At 43.2% G+C, this 16649-nt stretch overlaps 1 protein-coding gene across 3 annotated transcripts in view; it reads left to right on the forward strand.

The window, feature by feature from the left end:
- The window catches only part of SCAPER (S-phase cyclin A associated protein in the ER), a 422044-nt gene that overhangs the window by 309884 nt on the left and 95511 nt on the right, over positions 1–16649 (forward strand). The gene's annotated exons all lie outside the window — the stretch shown is intronic.

Raw genomic sequence — 16649 nt, forward strand, 5'->3', positions numbered from 1 at the left:
GCAGGGCAAACTAGTTATATTGAAGTAATGATCAAAATATTGAAAAACCCGATGTAGGACCTTGTGGACCTCATGTAGGAACAGGGTGAATAAATTAAGAAGCCAGCAACATAATGGAAATGACCCTAGATTTAGAGTAAAAAGATCGAGCTGCCAGTCCTATTCTTCAAACCTGATCTGAAATGCTGCCTCCTGAATTAGACTTTTCCTGATCCACCTCAACTACTAGTCTCATCTCTCCCCGCCCCCCGCCCCAGGCTCCCAGAAACAACCATAGATCCACTCTGTATCCTTACATGTGTGTATATGTATATTCTTTCCCCCCACAGAATGTAAGCTCCCTAAGGGTAGGGATTCTTTCATTTCTGTTCCTTGTATCCCCAGCAATGACCATAGTGCCTGGTAGGTGTCCAGTAGGTGCTAAATTTATGCTTAGTGATTGCCTGCACTGTCTATTTGACAGAATCATAAGACAAAGCACTATCATTAGTGCTCAAGACTCAAGCACATATCTATGTATGCATATGCCTGTGTGATCTATTAGAAAAGAAAAAAATGAGAGAGGATTTATAATATGCAAAGAATATATGAGCGAATGGCCTGGGCTTCAGAATAATTTGAAATAAAACTGATAAATTGCTTCCCAAATTCTGAAAATTTAGGTTATGCCAAATGTCTGTAGGAAGAAGGAAAGACAGAAAGAGCCAGGTTCCTCTTCTGTTTACTTTTAGTGATGATCTGCTGAGCATCAACTAAAACTAGCTGCCAGAGGGGGGCATCCTGCACTGTAAAATGAATACATGAAAAAACAGGAAGCTCCTGCTGTGTGCTGGGTTCTGGAGGTGGTGGGCATATGCAAAAGTGAAGCAGTCCCTAACCACAAGAAGCTTACATTCAAATAGGGAAAGACAAAGCATACAGGAGGATGAATATTGGCCAAGTAAATGAGTTTTAGACCAGGAAGTCAGAGGGACGGTGAATGGAGCTGTTGGACAGTCAATCCATTACCATTATGAGAGCAAGAAGTGGGAATGGGGGATGGGGAGTAGTATGAACCCAGCATCAGTGGATGACATGTATTGGGCACTGTGGTAGATGTTAAAGATATAGAGAGATAAGAAAGTAAATTGTTCCTTCCTTTTCCGAGGCTTACATCACTTGGGGTCAAGATGGCCAAGGCAAATGGCTGGGTAGAATACGAACCATGGATTGGTGTAGGGACAACTAGATATAGCAGGCTAGTGTAATTTGCACTAATTCACACTCAGTATAAGGACAGGATCTTCATGGTTTCTGGAAGCCCAGTGCAGAAGCATGCTGGTCCAGGTGGGGAGAAGCAGGGGGTAGGAACAAGATAGCAGGGAAGATAGCTGGGATGGATCAAGCAAGCTTTTCTGTGAGGTAAGGCCATGCCTCTTGAATGCTGCAGAGTCCATAAGCAATCAAACCAGACTTAGGGTAAAGAAGAGGAATTCCTTGTACCTCCTGAGAGTCTAATCTAGAGCCATCCTGTTTTTATTTCAAATAGAGAAGCACATCCCTAGAACATCAGAACTAGAACCTTGTCATCCATCATTTGCTTTAAATTATCCACCAGTGAGGGAACCACCTGCCCTCCAAAGCAGTCCACTCCTCTGGATGGCTCTGATGATCAGGGAGTTCTTTACGTCAAGCCTCGGTCTCTCTCTTTGCACATTGTTCTTCAGAACTAGACTAATATCTCTTCTCTGTAATGACCCTCTGCATACTTGTAGAACACCATCCAGAGCCCCATTAGTCTTTCCTTCCCCAGGATAAGCATCACTAATTTCTTAAGGGAAGCTAGGTGGCGCCATAGTGCATAGGGCTCCTGGCCCAGAGTGCAACTCTAATGGGCTGGCCACGTTGTTGAAAAGCAAAATGTGTCCTTGCCAAAAAGACTATTTTATGGAGAACTCACACAGGACAAGCGCTCACATGGTGGTCAGAAGAAGCGATACAAGGACACTCTCAAGGTCTCTCTTAAGAACTTTGGGATTGATTGTGAAACATGAGAGACACTGGCACAGGACCGCTCAGTATGGCATGCCCACGTCAGAGAAGGTGCTGCGCTCTATGAGCAAAGCAGAATTGAAACAGCTCAGAGGAAATGCAGGATATGCAAGTTTGGAGTATCCACCCCAAATGTTCACACAGATTATTTGTGCCCAACCTGTGGTAAAGTATTCTTATTGGTCTCATCAGCCATAGTCGGACACACTGAAACTTGACTCTAGCATTAGTGATGTCATTTTGGTCCTCTGCAAGAACAAAGGACAACAACTAACCAGAGCACCAGACCTGGAGTCAGGGAAGACTCATCTTCCTGAATTCCAATAGCCTCAGACACCTACTACCTGTGTGACCCTGGGCAAGTCACTTTACCCTGTTTGCCTCTGTTTCCTCATCTGTAAAATGAGCTGGAGAAGGAAATGACAAACCACTCCAGTATCTTTGACAAGAAAATTCCAAACGGGGTCACAGAGAGTAGGACATAACTGAAAAATAGATGAACTGCAGCAGGCCACCTCTGTACCCCAGTCACATGAAAGGGTTCTGAAGATGGGGGGCTACTTTCTCTTCCCTCATGAGTAAATCAACACTGCCACCTCCATAATAATGTGGCCATTTGTTTGCTGTGTTCTAGGTTGTTAGCAACAAAAAGAACTTGCAGCAGGCATGAGGTGGTTTCCCCCAGCTTTGATTCAGCTTCTTTTGTGCATTTTCCCAAGTCTGAACTGAGAAGACCCTGTCTGTGTTCTTCTCTCCTTTGCTGTATGCCACTGTCTTGTGTCTTCGCGTTTCTTTTCACTTTTCCCTTTTTAGTTATTTCTGCAGCCAAAGGCAGTGTATGCATTTATGACGTAGGAAGAGAGGGCTTCTAGGCCAGTTTCTGCTCTGAGGGCCTTATGCATCTTTCTTAGATTCTGATGAATGTGTACACACCTATTTTTTACTATAAATGTAACTGAAAGGTTGAACATAGACACTTGACCCTGCTTCTTTAATAAGGATTAAAAAAAAAAAGGATGAAAGACACAAACCAGCAGCATCAGAAAGAGTGATCAGAAGAATTCAGCGTCATTTGTAAGACATCCAGGTGCCTGCCCCATCACCCTCCTCTATGTCTGCAGCAGCATGAAGACTATCTAGTCATCATGTTTTCTTCACATGGAAAAAAACCAATTGACCAGAGATAGCATGGGGTGGCACAGAGAGCTCTGGACCAGGGGTCTGGAGACCTGGGTTCAAGACTCGCTTTCACTTGTTACTAGTCACATGACCTTGAGTGAATGATAGAGTCTCATTCTCTTGGAACAAATCATTTCTCTTCTCCGTAAAGTAAAAGGGATGAACCAGATAGTGTGGAAGGTCTCCTCTGGTTCTGGACATTGCGTGGTTCTTGAAGTAGCCAGGTGCTGGCCTCTGCAGTCAGGAAGCCCCAAGTTGGGATCAGTGCTGTCCTAGCTGGATGAAGAAGTCCTTCCTACCCTTTTCAGTCTCAGAACCACCTCCCAGGCTCGTCGGAAGCACAAAACAAGGTAATGTTGGGAAATGAGAGCTTCATTGTTGTGATGTGACTTCTGTGCTCATTTGTTTTTGCTCTCACGATTTGCAAGTGATGAATCAGCACGAAGGGCAGTGACAAGTAGAACACCTTCAGCTAGCCTTTCTCCAAGTAGAGCGCTGAAGGAAAAACATCCTGCTAGCGGTGTTTGTATTGACTGCGGTGCCTGAAGTCTACAGATAAAAAGTTATTCCAGCAATTTTCTGATGGGTCTTTAAGGCGTATTCTAACCAGGGAAACATCAGAGGTGAAGTGCAGGACAAGGTTTCATTTATTCATTCAAGACACATTAACAGCTCAGTGCACAGGGGAGGCTAAAGAAGCTGGGGCCCAGTCATCTCTCTTAGGTAGAAATGCTGAGTCTGTTGGGGGAGCCCCCAGGCTCGATACTAGCTGCACAAATGCTAGCTAGTATTACTATTATTAGATGAAATGCATGGGCCTTGCAATGACAAAAGAACAATTCAAGGCAGTTTAAATGGAAGGGCGTTTAGAGGCCTAGTCCCACCCATTATTTTACCGATGAGGAAACGGGACAGCAGAAGGGAGGTGACTTTGTCCACGGTCCCACACCCCAGGCTGAGGTGGGAGGACTGAACCCCTGGCTCCTATGCTGTGGGTCACTTGAGGTTCATGGCTCATTCATTCATCTTGGTGGTTTTAATTTCTGCACATATATAATTCTGTAAGGTAGTTAAACTAGGGAGGTATTTAATCCAGAACTTTATCATTTATCTCAATGTTTCATTTCACTTCAGTGTCAGTAAATACTTTGTTTGAAAACTCATTTTTAATTCATAGTAGCCTGCTCACCTTGAGATATTTTGTGTAAAGTTCCCACTTTAAATTGCATATATGTGTTTTCCTGAGCCAAGCATTTTGGTCATTGAAAAGTAAAATACAGGCTTTAAATAATTTACATGAAGAAAAGGTAAATGCTTCTGCATCTGTTACAAAAGAAAGTGACCTATTTTTCTGTGAGTCCTTTGGAGAGTATTCCAGGAACAGACTGTCATTCTAATCCATTCTGCTAAGCTTGTCTAGTCTTGGTATTGTTTTCTTTGTGCTGAATGAACTGTTCCCCGGGCTCCCCGGGCTAATTACTGTAGAGCAGATATTCTTCATTCTTTACAAGTGATAACATCTAATCTAATGCCAAAGGTCATTTCTCTTCCTCCCTATCTCATGAAGGCAACTGTGAGCTGCTCAAGACCTGAGTTCAAATTCTGCCTGCCATCTGTGACCCTGAGCAAGTCACTTTATCTTTGTTGGCCTCCATTTCCTCATCTGTAATATTCCTTTATTAGCAATGAGGAAACAAGCCTGGAGAAGTAAAGAAAGTGATTTTCACAAGGTCACACAGCTCATGAGTATCAGGGCCAAGATTTGAGCCCAGTTTTCCAGACTCCAGATCAAGTGCTTTTCTTGTTTAGCTTCTCAGTTGAAGGCTCCACTCCAGTGCTGCCTCCTCCAGTCTCTCCTCTGAGCCCTAGCGCTATTTATATAGCCTGGGAGGGCTGACTGACATCACTCTTGTACTTTTTGTTTATTGTCTTTGTGTCTGAGATGTCTTTATCTATATGACAGTGGCCCCTATCTTCTCTCTCTTTCATTAGCGCCCAACTCTTCCTCCTGCACAGTAGATGTTTACTAAATAAAGATGAATGGCATAGCCATGCTACTCACCAAAATATTGAAGAGTGGTCTTGAGTGTCTCTGAAAACTAGTTCTCTTCCCTTTGCCTCATCTAGTAGGTGTTTAATAAATACTTATTTAATTTGAATTGGATTGATTTGGCCCAGAGTTGGTCTTTCACCAACATATGCATATTACAGGGAATCTAAACAGGAGAAATGACAGATAGAAACAGGATATGCTGCAGTCGTATGTGTGCCTGTTTTGTGTGGGAAAATGATGACTAGCATTTTAATTAAATGCAAATAAAACAAATCTGTCTCCTCAAGTCGAGGTGCTTGTCTCTCAGGTCCTGCCCGACTCCAGTGCTGCCATCCTTTACGTAAAATAGCAAGTATGAGAGCAAGAGGTGATTGATCTCAGCCTTGCTTGCCTAGAAGCAGAGTGGGAAGCTGAAGGAGCAGTGGCTTTAGTTAGATCTGCTTATAAATATTGGTTCTGATGCTTCCTACCTGCATGATTTTGTCACTTCCTTTCCCGTCTCTGGCTCTCTATTTTCTCACTTGTAAAATAAGGAAATTGAATTAGATTTCTTGATCTCAGACTCTTAACATTGAGAATGTCTTCAGTGGAAACACTTGAAAAAAATTGGACCTTGGAATCAGAACTTTTGTTTCAAGCCCAGATAGAGTTTTAATAGCCCTCTTGTTTCCAAAATTAATTTTCTCATTAGAAGGAAGATTACTACTTTGAGAGGAAAATATTCATAGTAGAAAATAAAGTATCTTTAGACAATGTAAGACAATACACATTTAAAAGATTTGCAGGGGAAAAAAAAGCAAAACAAATTCTTTAATCTGGAGCTTAAAATTGACTAAAAATAATGACAACATTATGTTTGCCTTTCACAAACAAAAGTCCTCCCTCCAGGTCCTCATTGCATCAGAGAGCTGACTCTTGAGTTCTTGAAACTATCACTGTGTAATACAAGCTGTGATAATACAAGCTATGAAGACAAAAATGCTTTGAATCTAGTCCTGGGGACTAGATTCTGTCACTTGAGGTCCAGGCTAGTTAAATTCAGAGAGTTTACTACCAGGTGTTGAACGTTTAGCCACCAAACAGGAACACATGGAAGAAGGTTGCTCCCAAAGTCAGCGATTAGAGTCTCCACCCTAGATTCTTGAAATATGTAAATATTAAAGCATGTTTGACAAGCACTAAATAGCAACCCCATCATGCAAAGAGAGCAGTTACTATTGTCACCATTTTGCACTTCAGGAAAATTTGGATGACTCATCTAAGGCCTCTGGACTAGTCCCTGGCCTTGTCTTCAGATGCCTAGTTCAGTTCTTGTTCCACTGTCCCAGGCTGTTTCCATGGCCACCTTCAAATAGCCTTGATTGAACCCCTTCCCTGTGTAGGACCTTGAATGAAGAGGTTCTAAGGTTGAGTGTCTATAGCATCTGTTATTCCAGATGTGGAAGGCAGGGTCATTTCTAAGACATTTTCTGCCTGTGAGAAATGCGATTTTGGGGATCACTGGACTTCCCCAACTTGTGAGAAAACACGGTTTGGGGGATCACTGGACTTCCTAGGCAGGGCCAAAGTCCTGAGGAAGAACCCTGTGATAATCCCTAAGGAAGGCTGTGCAGACCACAGGACTCCCAGAGGAAGACCAAGTGGTAGCCCCCCCCCCCCCTTTAATCTGTAGGGATCCCAGGGCCTCCTAGGGATCAGACCCTTAGAACGGCAGTAAGATCACAAGGCTCCCAAGACAGAGCCAGAAGTCCCAAGTGGGGAATCACAGGACACCCCAAGGCAAGATCTGGGAGTAAGGCCCGATAGGAGCTTTCACTGCTCGTTGCTTCCCTTCCCTGGACCTTAGGAAGATCCATGTGATTTGCCCATTCTCGCTCAAAGAAGGACCAGAGTGGGCAGAGGAAGGCATTTGGTTAGCTCCTGGAGAAAGCAGGTGTAGTGCTCACTGGAACACTCACACTGATACAGCTGCAGGAGCAGGGGTAACCATTCCCTCCGCTCCTGCTAGAGTCATGGTTAGTTAACAATCTTTATTTTTTACATAGTTTTCCTAGGTTATACAGTTTATATAGGTAGGATAATAAGGATACAGAAGCAAAAGTGAAGTTAATTAGATTTTCCTTGCCTTAGTTTAGGATTAAACTACATTCTTTTACTTCCCCTACTTTCCCTCTTCAACATATGCAAATTATGCAAATCAGTAGGCCTGGATTCTTGACCAAGACCAGACCCTAGATAAGCTTGAACTGGTTCAAGCGGTTTGGCCTAATTCCCCTGACTGCCTTATACATGCAAGCTTCTAACCTCTCACCTGACTGACCTTGAGGCCTGGTTTCTGCTAAAGCTGGGGTTGGGGAGGGGGGAAGTACACCTTTAGTTCTGTGGAAACAAAACTCCTCCTCCCATTTCTTACATGCCCTTGAGTGGCTTAATGGTTTTAATGGGGGAGAAAGATAACAAATATGTTAAAAGAATAAATACCACATAGGAAGAAAACATAAATAAGAAGAATGGATAGAAAAGAAGTATTGAGGGTCTTCTTAGATGTGGAGAAATTGGGAAAGGGACTGGGGTGGGAAGGGAATAAGCATTTATATAACACCTCCTAGGCGCTCCTTTGGTCCTCAAAATAATCCTGCAAGGGAGGTGCTATTATTACCCCATTTTCCAGTGGAGGAAACTCAGGCAATCAGGTCCAGAAATGTGCCCATGGTCACGTAGCTAGGACAAGTCTGAGGCCAGGCTTGAACTCAGATCTTTCCAACTCCATGTCTGCGGCTCTATCCATAGAATTGCTGAGCTGGCAAGGGGAGAGGGAATTGGAGCTGCAAGACTTTTAATGGACTGTATAGTTAACATACATAAAATGATCCGTACCCTGCTGATGCTTAGATTTTCACGACAGCCACACTAATCTGAATGTAAGATACCACCAAGAAAATGTAAAGTATGGTAGGCAATATGGAGTATGGCCTTGGTGTTGAAAGGAGAAAGGTCATTGAACTTGAAAACCATTCTCATTCAGGAGTTTTTTTAAAAAGAGGGTAATCTGCCTTGGTTCTTATTGCATTTATACTTAGGGAAATGTCAGTAATCTTAGTGCTATAAGATACGTTAGGCCTACACCAAGAGTTTGCACCCAGAAAACTTTTATATGGCCTCATTAAGTTGGTATACCTTCGACAGTGGGAAATGAAAAGCATCCACTTGCCTCCACCTCAGTACGGGCTCGTCCCCTTGGCAGCGGAGGGGCTCTCCCTTGTCTCCGGATGAGCAAAGCTTGTTGAGTCCATCTTATTCTGTCCTTCAGTGGGTCCGTGATCTCACGGACTTGAGCACGCCCTCTGCCAGGGAGGGGTCTGATGGTCACTCATCCTGGGCACTTCTCATCTGGGACTGGGTCCAACCGATGCCCTGGAGACTTTGCTTTGATTCGTCTGTTTCCTAGGTGTGGGTGCAGCACTTGAGCTGCCTCATCACTGCTCAGGGCCCTTGCTGTAGGTGCACACCTGCTTCTCCTTCACACCCTTTTATTGCCATTTTTAATATGTTCAACCTATTATCATGTTCCTGTTCTGAGGACACGTTATTGCATGGCTCGCAACTGTGTGGTGTCACCAGGAGACCCCCAGTGGGCTTCTACAGCAGCAGCCAGCCACTCAGGACGGGTGAAAGCATGACATGGTGACCCAGACATTGTTGTAATTTGGTCAGCGTTTGGGGTTTTTGTTGTGGCGGTTGTTGTTCTTCCCAAATGACTGTCATAACGCTTATTTTGTTTATGCACTGAAGGATCCTTTAGTTTTTGGCAGGGATAGCTGAGTGTGCTGTTTATTTTTGTGCTGTAGTTTAGTAAACCACTGTCGCTACAAAGCATCCATCAAGCCATCTTCCTAAAAACATGTGGATGGATCTTATAAGGGACAAAGGAAGGTGAAGGTCAGTAGTAGCATGTGATACGTGGACTGTCTCTGTATCACTGACTGGACCCTTGAATGTTACCAAGTTGTAATCTCTTCACTTCTCACTTTTGTACATCTTGATGAAAAATAACCTGAGAAGGAAGTGTCTGGTATTTTTTTAAACATATACTTTCAAATAAAGCAAAGGAAAATTTCCAGAGGCTCTTGAAAATACTGGGGGAAGAAAAAAATAAAAGAAGACAGGCTCAGAGAGTGGACAGAAAATGGGCGGCTCTGTGGAATGTAAGCTTCTTGAGGACCAGAATTGACTGTGAGGAGGCTAGATTTAGACATTGTAGAAGAGATTCCTGCTCTGATAGAGGTTTGACTGGACGCCTTCTCTCTGAGCTTTGAAATTCTATGATTCCTATTTAATCATCCTGAGGTCGTGCTTCCCCAGTACCTGTCCCTATTCCTTGATGAGAGTCCAAGTACTGATTCCCCTGCCAACTCAGGTAGTCATGGCTCTGCTCTGCATCAGAAAACACTTGTGGGGAGCACCAAGGTCTGTGATTAAGTGAGATGGCAGACATTAGCCTCTCCCTCATCCCATTCCTGGGTGGCATTGTTTATCTCCTAAATCTAGGAACATGGTCTATATGGATTTATGTAGTTAATCTCTTGATTCCCTCCCCAACAATGTCAAAAACTCTGCCCTCCTTTCTTCATGCTGTATTTCAGCCAACTTCTATTCCCTTATGAGTAAGGGGGCAGAAATTGTACAGTCTTTGGAGAGGGGAGGGGGGAATCTTTCCTGTTAATATATTTACAATTCATTAAAGGATGTGAAAAATCCAAATAAATTACTTTTTTAAAAAAGGGCCAAGCCCTTTTGGGGGCTGCTCATCCACCTTTGGTGTCCACCTTTCATCCATCACTCTCACCTGTGACTCCAAGAAGCTGCAGCAGTAAAGCTGTCTCAGCAGATAGGCTAACCCAGGTTGTGGGTAACTGACAGGCCTCAGATCTGTTAGTGAGTTAGGGGGTGTCTCTCCCAAGCATGTGAAGACTTCCCCAATGAAATGGGCAGATAAGAACAGTTTGTTCCAGTGGCCATGAAGGCAGCTGAAGCAGGCACTGTGGAGAGCTTAGAGCAAGATGACAGAGTCATCCACTGCACCTGGGCCATCACCAGTCATCCTGACTTTTGTCCTGCCAGTGGACTTTGATGACTCAGGAAGGGAGAGAGTGAGGCTGATGACTTTGTAACTGCCTCATTTAAATCCAGTTCTCACACAAGTCAAGACATCACCCTGTGATGTCACTGGTCCTCTTCGAAAACGAAGGGGGCAGCTGGAAAGTGTAGCTTTTCCCAGTTGGGAAGAGGGACTAAAGGGTGATGAGAAGTGGAAGCCAAGCAAGAGGGTGGAGAGGAAGAAGTTGGGGATGCAGCTCGATGCCAGGACAGCAGCCAGCCAAGTGCAAGGGAGGACCACAACTGCCCTAAACTGAATATCATCACAAGCAGCCCAAGTCTTTTCTGGCTCATCAATTGGCTCAAGGTGTGATCTGCCTGGGCAGACACTGATGAGTTTACCCCCTCTCCACCGCCCCATTCCTGCTTGGCAAGTTGGCCTCACTTAGCCACTAGATTGTCATGTTCTCTCTACACCTACTTTTTTGCTCTCTCTGCTTTTGCAATGGATTTTGTCTCCAGATAACAATAAGCTGATTTTTATTGCATTGTGAGCAAATGTTTGCTATAAATGAGTGGAACATATTATGGTGAACTCCTAGACAAAATAGCCCCACATTTAACCATTGACTCATAGCAGCTCTCAGTTTGGAGGTGAAAAGGGGTTTCAGACCCTAAATTTGTACTCCTGGCATAATGGAGTGAATGCACAGGTGTGGCTTGCCTATACTGTGTAGCTCTTTACTTGTGGGCTTCTCCAGAGCCGCCTCCTAGGCCACCTTTAATGCCTCAAGCTAGGGAGTTCCCAGACATGGTTCATGTGCAGGAGCCTTAGCTGCTTCCACCAGGAGCTAATAAGCATCCTCTGTTTTTCTACTCACAGCCTGTTGAAAGGTCAGTGTCCAGAGAGTGAGGGAATTCAGGAACTGGGGGGATGATTCTGTCCTACCGTGATGGTGGCTGGGCCCTCCAAACCTGCTTTCAGACTGGCATGGTTCCCCATTGGCTAGGCTAGGCCTCTGGAATAAATAAAGGGCAAACGAGGGTACAGGAGGAGATTCCTTCTCTCGTTGAATGTCTGCCAGCTCTGTTTTATGTCATCTCAACCTCACCCTTCCAGCTTTTTTATCAGCTAGAACTTAGTGGGTAGACCTACCTTAAGAAATCTTCGGGGCAAGACAGGATAGAGGCACAGGACCTACAGCTCTTTAGCTGGGGCACAGATATAATGCCCAGTGTACCTACTCACTATATAATTCCTCACTTCTTGTTTATTGATTTTCACTCTGTGTCATCAAGAAAAGGCAGAAATTTGGCTGCTATCCTTTGTTTAAGAAGGCAGGAAATGCATAACCGTTATGCCTTTTTTAACATCAGAATCATTCTCGGTTACCGCTCTTTCATCGGATCCTCACTTGTAACAATGAAAAATTTGAGCAAAGTCCAACTGCCAAAGCCTAGTGTTATTTTTGTTAGTTAGAAAAATCATTGTGTGTATTGTCCTGTCGATTCTAACCTCTTCACTCAGTATTAGTTTATGTGAATCTTCTTCTGTTTCTCTGTAATCTTCGTAGTCATCATTTCTTTTGCAACAGTCATGTCCCATGACGTTCACGTACAATTTGTTAAGCCATTCCCTAATTTATGGGCACCTACGTTTTTGTTTGTTTGGCTATCTCGAAAAATACTACTATGAATATTTTGTTATATGTGAGGCTTTATGATCATTGACCTCCTTGAGATAGAGTCCTAGGAATGGGATTTAGACTAAATCTAAGAATATGAACAGTTTAGTGATTCTTCTTGCATAATTATAAATTATCCACCAGAATGGTTTTGGAGTACTTCATAGCTATCCCAATAGTACATTAGTGACCTGGCCCACAGCTCCTCCACCTTGTACCATAACATGCTTTACAGGGCTTACAGTGAAAATAGTTCTTTTTAAATGTTTTTGTGCTTAAAGGAATGAAGTTTGGTCATATGAAAAAATCAGTTTTATAGCGTAGCTTCATCTCTGACAAAATCCATTACCGTATTTCTCATAAAATAAAGAGTGATAATGCCAACTAAAATGTCAATTCTTTTTATTCTTTCTGTGCTCTAGTCATGTGATTGCTGAAATTTATACCATAATGTGGAGGGCCTGTCTGTTTGGAGGAGGACAGGAAACACTCAAATCTAAGAAAGTTTACTTATCAAGATTTTCCTATGCCAATGAGACCAAAAGTCCAGTCTATTCACAGATGAGGCTCTGAAGTTTCGTAAAGCACTTGATATGCAGTAGAGTGTGTTTATCTAGGACAAAGTAATATAATTATTTATTGAATGATGATAACTTTACAGCTTTTTACTTCTTCAAAAAACTTTTTAATATTCAGTATGTCCTCTCCCTATTTTAAATGACTTGGCATTCACAAGACTGTGACTTCATAAGATTTTGACACATCCCCTTTAATTCTTCACCATGAAACCACACATCAGACTGGGTATCAAGCAGTACCTATGGTCTAGTTTTCCAAATCTACCCTTGATGACTACCCATAGATTATCTGTGAAGTTTAAGTCAGATGAGTTCCCAGGCAATTGAGACATATTTATCTCCATCTCTTGGATGAATTTCCTAACATTTCATGTTGTGTTGTATGGAGAAAAGTGAAGTCACAATTCTCTATCTCCATGTGGGAATTTCTGGAATCCTGGGAATATTCTGCTTCTTACTGTACCAAAATATACCACTATCATTCCTGGAGAATGAGAACAAAACTTATAGGCCTTCTGGAAGTTAAAAATCCCCCAAACATTTGTTTTACAGTCTGATGAAGATGCCCAGATTTTACAGGTGCACCTGGACTTCTGACAGTGGTTTTGTCATAGCAGGGAATGAAAAAGTGAATTTCCTCAGTAAAAATTGCCATTTTCTAATCTTTTTCTAAGTATTCCATGGTTTCTATTATTGTTCCCATTACACATGGCTTTTTTTCAGCAGCTGTCGGTGTATTGGTCTTCTCAATGTTTTTCAAACCTCAGGAAACCTCTGCCATCCTGTGAAGCAATCATCACAACCCGTCCTAGTGCCAGGTCCCTCTGTGTGTCTTTGCTGTCTTCTGAGGATTTGTCTGTTTGATGATGACTGTCAGTTCTTGGCTGATCTAGTTTTGTTGTGGGGATCTTTGAGGTGCCTGACTGCTTCTGAGTCTCTGACAGTCTTTGAAATGTGGCAGCCATGACTCTTGCATCTTTGCTTGGAGTAACAGCCCTTCTCTAAAGCCACAGAATTAAAACCACACTCAGAAAGAGTCCTGACCACGCATATGTGTGCTTCACAGAAATCAGCGCTTACCTGGTAGAAAATTAACCAAAGGAGAAATGGCCCAATCAGCCTTTTCTCAAGGGCCAATAGTCAGAGTCTGCCTAGTGTTAGTAGAGACCCACAGGCATAATCATGGCTGTCTGGCCAGTGAAACCAAACGGACACTGTTGTTTGTCCAGTAATTATTTTCCCTTTGTATTCCCTTTGTTGAGCATCCAAACAGCCCTTTGAGGTTTTGTTGCCTGTTTTACAAGTGAAAAAGATAAGGTTCTACGAGATTAAATGACTTAATGGGGTCACAAATTGAGTCAGTATCTGAGGAGAGATTTGAACCTGAGGCTTCGCCCGAGGCTGCTCTCCGTGATTAATTCCAGAGCCTTGGTGGTGTCTGACATGCTCACTCACAGACCATTTTACTTCTCCCCAGTTCTAATCTGAGAGAGTTGTGGTTGCCAAATAACATCACCATCATTACCAACACACGTTTTTTAAATCATATACTTGTAATAATCTTAAAGATCAGTCCGTCTAATCTCTTCATTTTCCTAGTGTTAGAGAATGACAGAATTAAAGAAGACTTCAGGTCATCTAGTCCTGAGGTTTCAGATTCCTGGCCTACCTGACACATGCAGCCAAAACTCCCAAATGCACCTGTAATTGCGAAATGTTTAACAAAACGAATGAAAATACAGTACAACATAGGTAATGCCACTTTGTGGTTTCTAAATCAGTATGTGGCCCTTGGATCCATTTTTGTTTAAGTTTGACACTACTGATGAACTCCATGCCCTGAACAAACTCTATATCCTGTCCACAGTGTCCCTGACAAGTGGTCCCACAACATCTTCTGCATTACCACCCATAACATGGAACTCAAGATTTCCAAAGCAAACTATTTTATTTTAGGATAGTTATACCACTTTTTCCTTATTTTGAGCTGAAACCACCCTCCCTGTTACTTTTGACCTGTTGACCCTGGTGCTGCCCTCTAGAGCTATCAGAAATAGGAATCATTTTTAAAATGACAGAGGACTAGATAATCTCTAAAGTAATTAGAAATCTGATAATTTTTGGTTCTATAAAACATTGCAGATTATTTCTTACTTTAAGATTACTATACAATTGCCTCCTTTTGAGGGTTCTGAAAGTTTTGAGGTTTCTAATTATATAGTTTGTACATAATAAATTCAGCAAATATTTGTTAAGCACCTACTGTGTTTAATCTAGCCCATTTGTTAAGCGCCCTCCTAGGCATTGGGGAGGGTCATAAAAAGATAAGACACAATTCTGCTCTCAATAAATCAAGAAATATTTATTAAGTTCCTGCTGTGTCTCAGGCACTGTACCCAGTGCTGAGGAGGTAAAAGACAGTATCTGTCCTCAAGGAGCTTACGATCTAACAGGGAAGACTTTGTGGTGGTGGTTGTTTGGTTGTTTCAGTCTTGTCTGACTCTTTGTGACCCCATTTGAGGTTTTTTTGGCAGAGATACTGGAGTGGTTTGCCCTTTACAGATGAGGAAACTGAGGCAAACAGGGTTAAGTGACTTGCCCAGAGTCACACAGCTAATAAGTGTCTGAGGCCAAATTTGAATTCAGGAAGATGAGTCTTCCTGACTCTGGGCTCAACACTTTATCCACTGCACCACCTAGCTGCCCATGGGGGCGACTGCATGCAAACAAATATATACAAAGCAAACTATACAGGATAAATAGGAAATAATTAATGAAGGGAGGGCACTGGGGTTGGGGAAGGCTTCCAGTAAAATATGGGAGGGAGCCAGGGAAGGTGTAGGTAGATTTGAGGATGGAGAGCATTCCAGGCATAGGAGACAGCCAGAGAAAATGCCCTGAGCCAAGAGATGGAGCATCTTGGTGATGGGACAGCCAAGAGACCAGTGTCCCTGGATTGAAGAGTACATGTTGGGAAGTAAGGTGTAAGGTGGAGGGGGCCAGGGGATAAAGAGCTCTGAATGCCAAACAAAACATTTTGTCATTGTTCCTGGAGGCAAGAGAAAGCCATTGGAGTTTATTGGGTAGGGGCAGAAGGAGAGGGGGGTTGCAATGTGTTAAGTGGTTGGGCCTGTGCTTTAAGAAAAGCACTTCAGTGACTGAAAGGAGGAGGGACCGGAGTGGGGAGAGACTTGGGGCAGACAGACCCCCAGCAGCTGTTGCAGCGGCAAGTCCAAGTGCCAGGTACTGAGAATGTGGGCCAGAGTGCTGGTAGATAGAAGATGATGGAGGAGAGAAGGGGGCATAGTCAAGAGACGGTACAGAGGCAAACGACGGGTCTTGGCAACAGCTTGGATATGGAGGGTAAGAGATGGTGAGGAGACCCAGGATGACTCCTAGGTTGTGAGCCTGAGGGACTGGGAGGATGGGGATGCCCTTGACAGTAAGTAGGAAGGTAGGAGGGGAGGAGGGTTTAGTGGGAAAGAAAACGAGTTCCATTTTGGACATGTTGAGTTTAAGATATCCACCAGACATCCAGTTTGACATGTCTGAAAAGCAGTTGGAGATGCAAGATTGGATGTCAGCAGAGAAGATGGGGCAGGATAGTAGATTTGAGAATCATCAGTATAAAGATGGTCACTAATTCCATTGGAGCTTATGAGATCACCAAATGAAGCAGTATAGAGGAGAAACAGAAGAGGGCCCAGGGCAGAACCACGGGGGTACCTAAATGTCCTCATGTATCTTGTAGTCTAGTAAAGGAGTAAAACGTTTATGCCCATAATTAATGCATATTAAGTACACCAGAAAGGTACAAGACAAAATGCTCTATGAAGACCAAGGTGGGAAAGATCATTACCAACAACAGAGATGAAGTAAGGCTACATGGGAGAGGTAACATTTGGGTTGGACTTTAAAGAAATAGGTAAGAATCGTAAGAATCCAGATGGGACAGGGGAAAAAGGCAAACATTCTAGGCATAGGGAATAGAGTAAGCAAAAGAAAATGTGGGTGTGTCAGGACAGA

This window comes from Trichosurus vulpecula, chromosome 8 (genome assembly GCF_011100635.1).
Source record: "Trichosurus vulpecula isolate mTriVul1 chromosome 8, mTriVul1.pri, whole genome shotgun sequence".
NCBI lineage: Eukaryota > Metazoa > Chordata > Mammalia > Diprotodontia > Phalangeridae > Trichosurus > Trichosurus vulpecula.